This window comes from Pinus tabuliformis, chromosome 9 (genome assembly GCF_031772625.1).
Source record: "Pinus tabuliformis cultivar Carrire ecotype Pingquan chromosome 9, CPIR1, whole genome shotgun sequence".
NCBI lineage: Eukaryota > Viridiplantae > Streptophyta > Pinopsida > Pinales > Pinaceae > Pinus > Pinus tabuliformis.
Genome location: NC_142307.1, coordinates 1,749,599,829 through 1,749,612,561, shown reverse-complemented (window position 1 = coordinate 1,749,612,561; position 12,733 = coordinate 1,749,599,829).

Sequence of the window (12,733 nt, the reverse complement as noted above, 5' to 3'; positions counted from 1 at the left end):
GTAAAAAATATTATTTGGAAATTAAAAAATTATAATAAATTTACCAATAAAAAAATAGGAAACATATATATATTTTATGATTCAGGTACAATACCGTCTTGACGTTTCATTTTTATATTAATAGTGTCACACATGTTCGGTTCTATCTAGTGCTCTTGCAAATTTGAGTGGTTTGCGTTGCCCCAGAAAAGTTGTCAATTAAATGCTGATGAAGGTGTGGATTATGTGTCCTTGAAAATCTGTAGGAGGAGTTTTTGGTTTGGGAATATACTAGCAATTTCTATAGATGTTGCAAAGGAAACGTTGTAAGACATAAATTCAAGAAGAATTGTGACATATAAAAAATCATTGAAGATAAAAATTAGTAAACAAAATTCCATTCAAAGCTAGAATATAAAGAGAAATCATTTACATTATGCCAAATTAACAGAATCTATAACCTTTCCAACATAGGTTGCCTCTTAATCTTCAAAAATGGTCTTTCAAGTTCCAATAGTGAATATTTGATAGATTTTGAAAAAATACAAGTAGTAGATGAGATAAACTAAATAAAATAATATTAATTCATGAACAATATGATGACTATCTTTCCAAATCTAAATTTGCATCACAAACTCACAAGTTTCAGAAATCATCACGTATTAGATGAAAATGAGCAAGACATCAACTCCCAATTATTCATAACTTTTGGTGTAAAATCTACAAATTTGATGGGAAACACCAATTCAATGCAATTGATGATGTTCAATATCTCCAATGTTTCTTCTAAGAACATCATCTTTGAAATTGTAAAGAAACATTTTGAATTGCACTGACACTAGCAACAAACTATTTTAGTACTTTACGTTGCCCCCTCAGCAATATAAGGTTTACATCTCTTGGTGGCCAAAATTCTAATCTGTATTATAACTTCTTGTATATATCATTGATTTATATTGACAATTTCAACATATCATCGTAGTAGTATACATGGTGAATAAACCTTTACTAAAGCAACTCCCAATTGAAATATTTAGGAAACCAGAGGAAACATAACCATTAAACCACTTCAAAGTGTTTCTTAAAGTGCAACAATCGATATAGTACTAGCAGTAGTGTATTACGTAGGTGTCTTGGCTGCTTTTTCTTTTCCTTGTCTTTTTTCCCAATGGTTACAACAATAACAAAAAAGAACTCGTTAACTACTTTTTATTTTGTTTTGTCCTGTATGGTGTGGATGGAAAGGTTCTTAATGAACACGAAACTTGAAACCTTTATTGCATAATACATGCTTATCCGTTTTGCAGGAACAATAATAATTTTTTTTTTTTTGCTGAATTACGCGTAAGTCCTTCTATTCAACTATATTATAAAAACACAATACATAATGTACAAAAAAGCCCAAAGGAGATGTGGGACATAACTTTATCGAGCCCCACATAGCCTTGGAAACTGAGCCAAAGGCCCACAATCAGGGCCAAGGGCCCACAAAACATTACGTTGTGACCTCCAAAATTCAAACTTTCGCCAAGACCATGCGATCTGCCACCAGAGATCTAACGGTCAAGAATCAATTTTGGAAAGCTAACATGCAAACCCTTTAATCATTGTATCGGACCCGATAAGCATATAGTGTTGGAAATAATACTGAGAGGGGGGGTGAATCAGTATTAGCAATTTAACAATATTTCATTTCCATAAACAGACTTATATACACTACTTCTGTTAATGAAACCTATGTGTATATGTAGCTGTGTTTAGAGCAACCAGCGTATACCTTGCAAACTTATAATTTAGTTAGTTTATCTTTAATCTGTGTATCAGAACCATATAAATAGTAATTAGGTGCAGTAAACAGAACAGGCAATCACGCACATGAACACAAGATATAAGGTCGAAACCCAATGTGGGTGAAAACCACTTGCTGCAATCATCTCTATCTTTCTTTAATAAGAAACTTCTTTTACAAATTTTGTACTAGTGCAACCTTATACCACTACGCAGGCTTCTAACTGCAGAAGGCTACAACCTTCTCTCATTCTCCAGCTTTTCCTGGAAGGGAGCTACAACCCCCTTATCTCGTGTACTAGCAGATGTGTTTACTAGTATGTAGGTGCTAACTTACACAAGGCTACAACCTTTTCTTTTCTTCCAGGGACCATGTTTCATAAATTTTCAGACTGGATCCATCAAAAACATCAATCAAACATCAAATATATCTGCATCAACCAATCTCCTTTGCACCAACCAAAATTGAATCAAACAATCACTTTTCTGAACGCTGTAACCAGAACACAGTAACAGTAACTAGAACCCAATCCAGAACCCAGAACACTGCAACAGTAAACAAAAGTAGCTAAAACATATTTTATGAGGTGTACGCTACTTCAATGTGTCGAACCTGCGTGCATATGCACTTTTCTCAAGGCGGACCTGTGTATACGTAGTTTTGAAATGCCTAACCAGCGTGTATATACGCCTTTTCTATACTAAACTTGCATACAGATTTGTAAAAGATGATTTAACCTTTACCACTATTCAAATACTAGTTATACCCAAATCATCAGATTTACAGATTACGGCATGTGCCAATTATTCAGATAAAAGATCAAAAACCACACAAAGATACTTCTCTTCAAGCCTTAAGATTTTGACCCATCAATAGAACTTATCCTTCTTCAAGCGCTTAGGTTCCTCCTTGATTCAGATCCAGCTATGCATCATAACCCAATGACCAGTATTCTAGATCTTGCTCTTCATTAGATATTCAATCCTTGAGTACACTTGCCTAATGATCTCCTCCTCCTTTTATAGTCTTAGGCCTTACTCAATGCCATGGTCCAAAACCACTTAGAATCAATACCTTGAACCAAATGCCTGGGGTCAACACTTCGGAAAAGATACCTTGGACTAATACCATGGGTCAAAATACCAAGGACCAAATACCACGGACCAAAACAAAGGTTTCCACCATGTACGCACTTTTCTTTATGCACATATGCGCCTTTTGGTCTACGAACCCGCATGTATACGTGGTTTGGTCAAGGGGAACCTGCGTATACCTATTTTTCCTTCATTCTGTGATCTGTCATTTGAGTGAGTTGCAATCAAGGACAACACCTGTGTCATAGTGCCAAAACTGTGTCATAATTCCAACAATCTCCCCCTTTGGACTTGATGGCAACCCCAAGTCACTCTCTCTCATTGTCATCAAGGGCAAAGGGTTATGCTCCCCCTGAGTACATGCTGAATTCTCTGAAATGCTGAAGTGTGTTGTTCATGCTCCCCCTGACTGTAAGCAAGGTTTGCAAAAATATGTTCTACAAGAAGAACATGACTCTATACATCATAAATGACCTTCCTATCACCAAAGACTCATACATACATCCATCTCCCAACCAAGTGGGGATATACCAAGATTGACTCATCCACCCAACCAAGTGGGGATATACCAATAGTTTATACATGATAAAACAAGAACATTACATCATCCATCCCATGCATAGTGGGGAAACAAACTAGGTCGTTACATGACCTTGATAATAAAAGTTATACATAACATAGAGACAAAATATCTAAAACAATACTATGATAGTCATCAACAACTATCATCAGCAGCATTTGTCAATCACCATCTAGACCAACAACCATGATCTTCCTCTGCACCTGTTCCACCTGAATAAAAAACAACTGTGAAATTATACCAAGATCTTCTAAGGTAATGCCAACAATGATAATGCATTATTAGAAGTATATGCTCATCCTGAACTTGTGCCAGATGATTGCTGTTAGACCCATATTAGAATCTTTTTATCTTGAGTCTGGCCCAATGATATTCTTCAAACCAACATATACGTGGCTGTATCCACAGAAACTGGCGTATGTACGCAGATACGCTTCATGAAACTCACGTACAACCACTATTCTCTAAAATAGATAAGTGTCAACAGTAAGATGATGCATCAACTACTCCTAGCTTCTGTTTGAGGTATTAAAATGTCTCTCTGGGCAGTGGTTTGGTGAATATATCAGCAACTTGTTCCTTGGAGGGAACATACTCCAATTTGACCTTTTGTTCAAGCACTTGTTCTCAGAGAAAATGATATTTGATATGTATGTGCTTGGTCTTGGAATTCATGACTGGATTCTTTGAAATACTGATTGCACTTGTATTATCACATAGAATGAAGATGGGTGGAGTACATGTGATCTGAATGTCTTGCAATGTTTGCATCATCCAAAGGATTTGTGTGCAACAAGATGCAACAACTACATATTCTGCTTCAGCTGTAGATAATGAAATTGAACTCTGTTTCTTGCTGAACCAAGACACTAATCTGGAACCCATATAGAATGCACCACCACTAGTGCTTTTTTGTATCATCCATGCTTCCTGCCCAATCTGCATCTGTGTATGCATGAAGTGTAAGATCTGTGTCCCTAGGATACCATAAGCCAAAATTCTGAGTTCCCTGAAGATATTTGAAGATCCTTTTGACTGTCTGCAGGTGTGATTCCTTTGGATTTACTTAGAATCTTCCAACTATTCCCATTGCATGCATGATGTCTAGTCGGGTACCTGTTAGATAGAACAGACTACCGATCATGGATCGGTAGGTTGGTTGATGTACTACTACTGATTCATCATTTGCGCTGAGGCTGCATCCTGTTACCATAGGGGTACATACTGGTTTAGAATCTTCCATGCCATATTTCTTCAAGATCTGCTTGAGGTACTTGGGTTGTGATAAAAAAATACCATCTTGATTTTGTTGAACTTGTAAGCCAAGAAAATATGTGAGCTCACCGAGCAGGGACATTTCAAATTCTTTCTGCATTACTAAGGCAAAGTTTTGACTCATGGCTTCTTCATTTGTACCAAAAATGATATCATCAACATACACAACAAGTATTAGCAATTTATCATTGTCAATTTTTATATATAGATTGCTATCAACTGATCCTTTTGAAAAACCTTGTTGATGAAGGTATTTGTCAAGACGATAATACTAGGCCCTTGGAGCTTGTTTTAGAACATAGAGAGCCTTTCTAAGTCTGCATACAAATTTTGGATCATTTCCAAGGATGAATCTGTCTGGTTGCTCAATATACACTTCTTCTTCTAGGTCTCCATTAAGAAAGGCAAATTTCACATCCATTTGATATACTTTGAACTTCTGAAAAATAGAAAGAGCTAGGAACATTCTTATGGCTTCAAGTCTAGCAATAGGTGCAAAAGTTTCTTCAAAGTCTATACCTTCTTGTTGAGCATACAATTTATAAACAAGTCTGGCCTTGTTTCTAATAACTTCTCCATTTTCATTCAGCTTGTTTTTGAATATCCATTTGGTTCTTATGACATTCTTATCATTAGGTCTAGGAACCAATTCCCAAGTATTATTCTTTTCAATTTGCTCAAGTTCTTCATTCATGGCCTCGACCCTACATTCATCTTTACATGCTTCATTTACATTTTGCAGTTCAACGGAGGAAAGCAATGCTAGATAACTTGAAGCTTCTGTAATAGTTCTTTTTGTCTGCACTCCTCCCCCTTTCTACCCCAAAATTTGAGTCTCTGGATGATTCTTTTGAACATACTTGGATGGAGTCTTTTATTTTACCCTTATCTGTTCTTCTGGTGCCTCATTGGTTTCTTCTTTAGAATTTGTCTGATTTGATGTGGAAGGATAGTCGTCATCTTCTTCATAATCTTCGGTTTTTACCTTCTTTGGATTTTTGCCTACTCCATCAACCACAACATCAATACTTTCAACAATTTTCCCATGTATTTTATTATACCACTTGTATCCTTTACTTCGGAAAGAGTATCCAAGGAGAATGCCTTCATCTGATCTAGGTTCAAACTTGCCAAGTTTTTCATCAGTCCTTTTGATATAACATTTGCTTCCAAAAACTTTGAAGTATTTTATAGTAGGAGTCTTACCATACCAAAGTTCATGTGAAGCTTGAGTGCTGTTTACCCAGACGTTCATTTTGTTGAGAATAGTGATGGCAGCAAATGCAGCTTCTCCCCAGAAGGTTGCAGGAGTTCCAGACTCATCTAGCATAGCACGAGCCATTTGCTGAATAGTTCTGTTCATCCTTTCTACCACTCCATTTTGCTGAGGAGTTCTTGCTGTAGAGAATTCCATTTTTATTCCATGTTCTTCACAAAAGTTGAAGAATTCATCCGAGGTAAATTCTCGTCCTTGATTAGACCCGAGGCATTTGATTTTGCGATCTGATTCATTTTCAGCCAAAGCTTTGAAGGCTTTGAACTTTTTGAAAGCTTCATCTTTATGGTTCAGAAGTCCTATCCAACACATTCTAGAAAAGTCGTCGATGAATAATATAAAGTATTCTTCTCCACGAGGTGACTTTTTCCTAGATGGACCACATAAATCAGTGTGAACAAGTTCAAGAGGCTTACTAGCTGATCCTTCCTTCTCAAGGAAATGTGCTCTGGTTTGCTTACCAAATTGACATGATTTGCATATTGTGTTTTCTGGAATGCTGATATCTGGAAGATCACGAACAACCTTGTATCTGCATGCTTTTCTTATTTGAGGGAAGCTTAGATGCCCCAATCTTCTATGCCATAGCCAGTGTTCATCATTTTTTCTTAGGTAGCACTGTTGTTGTCCCCCCTTGAGTATGTATAGGTTGTTTGGAGTTCTTACACCTTTGATCACTATTTCTCCTGTATCAAGCTCACGAACAACACATCCATTTGATCGAAATACTACCTCATTTCCTTGATCACACATTTGACTGACACTCAATAGATTATGCTTTAGACCATCTACATACATAACATTCCCAGCTTTAACCTTTTCTTTTAAGAGAACAAAGCCTTTACCTTTTATGACTATAGGAGTGTCATTACCAAATGAGACCTTCTTTTCCTTTTCTAAGGCATTATATGACTGAAGTTTTTCTTTATCACCTATCATGTGTTTCGAGCATCCACTGTCGATATACCACTGATTTTCTTGTCCTTCTACATATAAGGCTATTCCACATCTTTCTGTTTGCGGTTCTTTCTTTCTCCATGTTTTGGGACCCAATGAAGCTTGCTCCTTCTGAGATGTTTGCCGAAATTTACTCCTGCATTCAGAATCTTCATGACCGAAGTTGTTACAGATAGACCATTCTATTTCATTTTTAAGATCAGAAAAGTTATTGTAGGTCATTTTCATGATCCCCATCACATTCCTTTGATTTCGTGCTTCTCTAGTCATGATGGTATTGTAAGCAACACATTGAGCAGCTTCGTGTCCAAACTTATGACATGAAAAACATTCGCCATTAAAGAAATTCCTGCAATTATCAAATCTACTGACCTAATGATTGTAGTTTCCATTGACATTCATTCTTGAAGAAAATAGAGACTGATTTACCTGTGGTTGGTTATAACTTCTGTTTATCCTTGAAGTAGATTGAAACTGATTTACCTGATGATCTGCTTTATGCCTTTGCTGATGATTGTCAACCTGTTTACTTCTCCTTGCTACATCAAGATAGCTTTTGGAGGTTGATGGCTCATGTGCTTGAGATGCTTCTTCTGTATATCCAAGACCTGTCTTTATCAGAGGAGAACATTGCACTTTGATAATTTCATCCAAAGTTTTTGATCCTTTAGCAAATCTAAAATTGAGAGCTTTTGTTTTCTCAATATCTTTTCTTAGACCCACAATTTCACACTCTAACTTTTCATTGTGTTTTTCCCTTTCAGCAAGTTGGAATGTCAGAGAATCTATAATCATACTCTTTTCTTATAAACAAATTTTAAGTTTAGAAATTTCTTCATAGAGACTATCTTCATCTAAAGCATCCAAGAAATCATCATCTTCAAAAGCCATCAAAAGTCTATAATCATTACCATGTTCATATTCATCACTATTTGATAAACCATCGCCATCTTCATGTGTATAGTAGCTCTTCTTACTTACACTCTGTTTTCTATTCCATTTTGCCGGCTCCTTACCTTTATCTAACTTATCTTTATGAGGACATTTGGCTGCATAATGACCAACTCTTCCACAAGCAAAACATTTGAAAGGTAGTTTACCTTTGAATCTTCCAAAACCCTGTTGAAGGTTCTTGACAAAGTTTGCTTCTTCCTCTCCTTCTGAAATGTGTCCTGATTCATTGAGTTCTTCTCTTCCCAAAGCCTTGAATGTGGCTTCTCTCATATCTAATGGACCCCCTTTTCTCATTTCGAAAGTAATTAGGATTCCGTGCAGCTATGTCATAGTAATACTCTGAAAATTCTGCTTTTCTTCTATGGCAGAAACTTTTGATTCAAACTTAGAAGACAGGGATCTCAAAACCTTTTCAACTGCATTAACTTCTTTTATCTCTTCACCCAAGTTTTTCATGCGATTGACAATCTCATCTATATGTAAGAAGTAATTAGTTATACTTTCATCATTGTGCATTTTGAGAGTTTCATATTGAATTCTGAGAGATTGTAGTTTTTCACATTTTACCTGGTCGTCTTCTTCATAGCTTAGAATGATCCTGTCCCATATTTATTTGGTGGTTTTGAGCTGCATAACCTTGACAAATTTTGATTGTGACAGACTCCCCAATAATGTGTTGACAACCTTGGAATTTGTTTCATACTGCTTTTTACCTGCAGTATTTGTAGGAATTGCTGATGGAAATGTGTATCCTCCTTCCACGATTTCCCAAACATCTATTCCAAGAGATTGAAGATAGGTTGTGGTTCTTACCTTCCAATAGATAAAGTTGCTCCCATAGAAGATTGGTGGTCTAATGGATCCCTCTCTTTCGTAGTTACTCATGATGATAGATCTTCCTTCAAGCGATCAAGCTTCTTCTGAAGGACCTGCTTTGATACCAATTGTTGGAAATAATACTGAGAGGGGGGGTGAATCAGTATTAGCAATTTAACAATATTTCATTTCCATAAACAAATTTATATACGCTACTTCTATTAATGAAACTTGTGTGTATACGCAACTGTGTTTAGAGAAACCAACGTATACCTTGAAAACTTATAATTTAGTTAGTTTATCTTTAATTTGTGTATCATAACCATATAACCAGTAATCAGATGCAGTAAACAGAATAGGAAATCACACACATGAACACAAGATATAAGGTGGAAACCCAATGTGGGTGAAAACCACCTGTTGCAATCGTCTCTATCTTTCTTTAATAACAAACATGTTTTACAAATTTTGTACTGGTGCAGCCTTATACCAGTACGTAGGCTTCTACCTGTAGAAGGCTACAACCTTCTCTTGTTCTCCAAATTTTCCTGGAAGGGAGCTACAACCCCTTTAGCTCTTGTACTAGTTGATGTGTTTATTAGTACGTAGGTGCTGACCTATAGAAGGCTACAACCTTTTCTTTTCTTCTAGGGATCATGTTTCATAAATTTTCAGACTGGATCCATCAAAAACAACAATCAAACATCAAATATATCTGCATAAACCAATCACCTTTGCACCAACCAAAACTGAATCAAACAATCACTTTTCTGAATGCTATAACCAGAACACAATAACAGTAATCAGAATCCAATCCAGAACCCAAAACATTGCAATAGTAAATATAAGTAGCTAAAACATATTTTATGATGTGTATGCTACTTCAATGTGTCGAACCTACGTGCATACACACTTTTCTCAAGGCAGACATGCCTATACGCAGTTTTGAAATTCCTAACTAGCATGTATATGTACCTTTTCTATACTGAACCTGCGTAGAGATCTATAAAAGATGATTTAAACTTTACCACTATTCAGACATCAGTTATACCTAGATCATCAGATTTAGAGATTACAACATGCGCCAATTATTCAGATAAAAGATCAAAAACCACACAAAGATACTTCTCTTCAAGCCTTAAGATCTTGCTCATCAATAGAACTTATCCTTGTTCAAGCGCTCAGGTTCCTCCTTGATTCAGATCTAGCTATGCATCATAACCCAATGACCAGTATTCTAGATCTTACTCTTCATTAGATATTCAATCCTTGAGTACACTTGCCTAATGATCTCCTCCTCCTTTTATAGTCTTAGGCCTTACTCAATACCATGGTCCAAAATGACTTAGAATCAATACCTTGGACCAAATACCTGGGGTCAACACTTCGGAAAAGATACCTTGGACCAATACCATGGGTCAAAATACCAAGGACCAAATACCACGGACCAAAACAATTTTTTCCGCCACGTATGTGCTTTTCTTTGCATGAAAGTGTGTGTATACGCATACACGCCTTTTGGTCTGCGAACCAGCGTGTATACGTGGTTTGGTCAAGGGGAACCTGCGTATACCTCTTTTTCCTTCATTCTGTAATTTGTCATCTAAGTGAGTTGCCATCAAGGACTACACCTATGTCATAACGCCAAAATTATGTCATAATGCCAACATATAGAGACAACAATATAAAAATTTCGGGTCCGCTTGGGAGGATAACCCTTGCGCATGTAATCAGCCCGAAATCCATCGGATGCGGGTGATCCCAACCAAGCTGAGTAACTTGCCCAGTGTTTAACAACACTTTCAGACCCGAAGCCTAATAAAGCCACCACTAAATTTAATTTCGGGTCCGTTTGGCATGGTAACCACCTTGCTATTTGCCATGCGAAATTCATAGGATTGCCTCTATTTTGCCTATCTGCCCGCCCGTTAACTAAGCTCCCTGCATAGCTAATAAAAAGGCAATCTTTAGTGTAATTCGTATTCATGTAAAGTCTTGTTCTATATATTGAAACCCGCCCGAGAACCTTGGGTTTGTAGAGTTCTGGGTACATCTTCCCGCCTGAAGACCGGACATCCTGTTCGTATATATCCAAGAATTGCTGCACCGTATAGACCAAAATTCCTCTGTTTCCATTAGTCTACATCTTGCTAGTTTCCCCTACTATGATAGAACTTCCTGTCCACATTCACCTGTTTGAGACACTCTTCCCTCAATCTACCCTGGGGGGTCTCTATCCAGTCATATTTTTTATTGCTTTTAGCATAGAGTATGCCTTCATTAGCTAAGATATCCGCTAATTTGTTGGTTGTTCAGTGCACATGAGTAAAACTAAGGGTTCTCATGTTCTGCAGGTGGGATTGAATCCATTGATAAACTTGCAAAAGCCGCCGATGTTTCGATACTTTGTCCGGAGCTGAGCCATAGCAAATTTTCTTTAACGAATTAATAATCAATTTGGAATCAGCTTCAATTATGGTATTATGAATATTTGAGTCCATCAAGATTTCTAAGCATTGCTTAAGGGCCACGAGCTCTGCCATATTAGTAGTGTCTTTCCCCAAATGACTATGAAAGATGGTTTTTATGAAACCCTTATCATCTCTTATTACTCCTCCATACCCAACCATGCCCGGGTTTCCTTTTGATGCCCCATCTATATTGCATTTCATAAAACCTTGAGGGGGAGGTTGCCAGAAATCCTTGTCAGCTATTATATGACTTGCATTCTTGTTTTTGCCCTGTAGGACAAGCCCCTGAAGACCCAAATGTAGTAGTATCTGCACATCCGTATCTTTAGGTTGGTCCTTAGGGGGGTTTTTAATGAGGGTTTCTACTGTCTCATTGAGTTGTCTTAAAATTTGAGCCATGATGCTCTGGGAAGAACCTTTCTTGTTCTTGAAAATTCTGTTGTTGCGTTCTTTCTAGACATCCCAGATTAGAAAGCCTAGAACTAAAGCCCAAGCTTTGTTGAATATTTCATTATCAGAGAAATTTTTCCTCCACTTCTTCAAAGTGCTAGTAATGCTACCCATGTCCCTGTCTGTTTGTCTGAATATTGAAGCTATCCAATTCCACAAGGTGGATGTGAATGGGCAGAGGTTGAGTAGGTGATCCATAGTTTCTTCTTGTAATTCACATAGCAGGCATCTAGTTGGACCGGATACCCCTCTTTTCCTAAGGTTTTCCCAGGTTAGAATTTTTTTATGCTGCACTAACTTGGTGAACAGTTTGATTTTCATCCAACTTTGGTTCTGCCATAGGTCCTTCCATACCAATGAAGGTTTGGAAAGTCAAGCCCAAGGGCTATGCGCTTGGCCTCTTTGAGGTTAAAGGTGCCTTCATTTTTTTGCACCATCTTAGCTGGTCTGAATCTGCTGATGTCAGAATCTTTCTCTATTCCAGGATGGCTATTAAAGCTTCTGCCTGTGCCTTCAACGGGCAGTCATCACTGTATACCAGTTTCTTCCATGTTCTCCATTTTCCCTCGCTTCTTTCATGATCCTAGAAGTTATTTACTCTGAGTAACCCTTTGTTGTCAGTATCATTCTTGAGATTTGAAAATTCTTCTCTTAGCAATTTGGGTTCCTATTGCCAATTATCTTCCCAAAACCAAGCAAGGTTTCCATCTCTGATTTTCCAGAAACTGTGTTTCTGAACAATGGCTTTATTCTCCCAGGATTTTTTCCAAATGTGGGAGCCTTTGATGAGCCTAGACATTCTAATATGATCCTTTTCTTGCCAATTGTTTGCATATTTCTGTTGCCAAATTTTGGCCCAAGAGGAAGTTGAATCTTTTAGCCATCTCCACCATAGTTTTCCCCCAAAATTTTATTTAGCATTTCAGGGTCATCAAGTCCAAAACATCCATGTGTCTTAGGTTTACAGATATTTTCCCAAGCTACCAAGGCCCATTTTTTTTCTCTTCCCCCTTGCCCCACATAAAATATATTTGGATATTTCTGCAATGTTGCATAACTCCTTTAGGAGCTGGAAGGGTTGAAAACATAAAG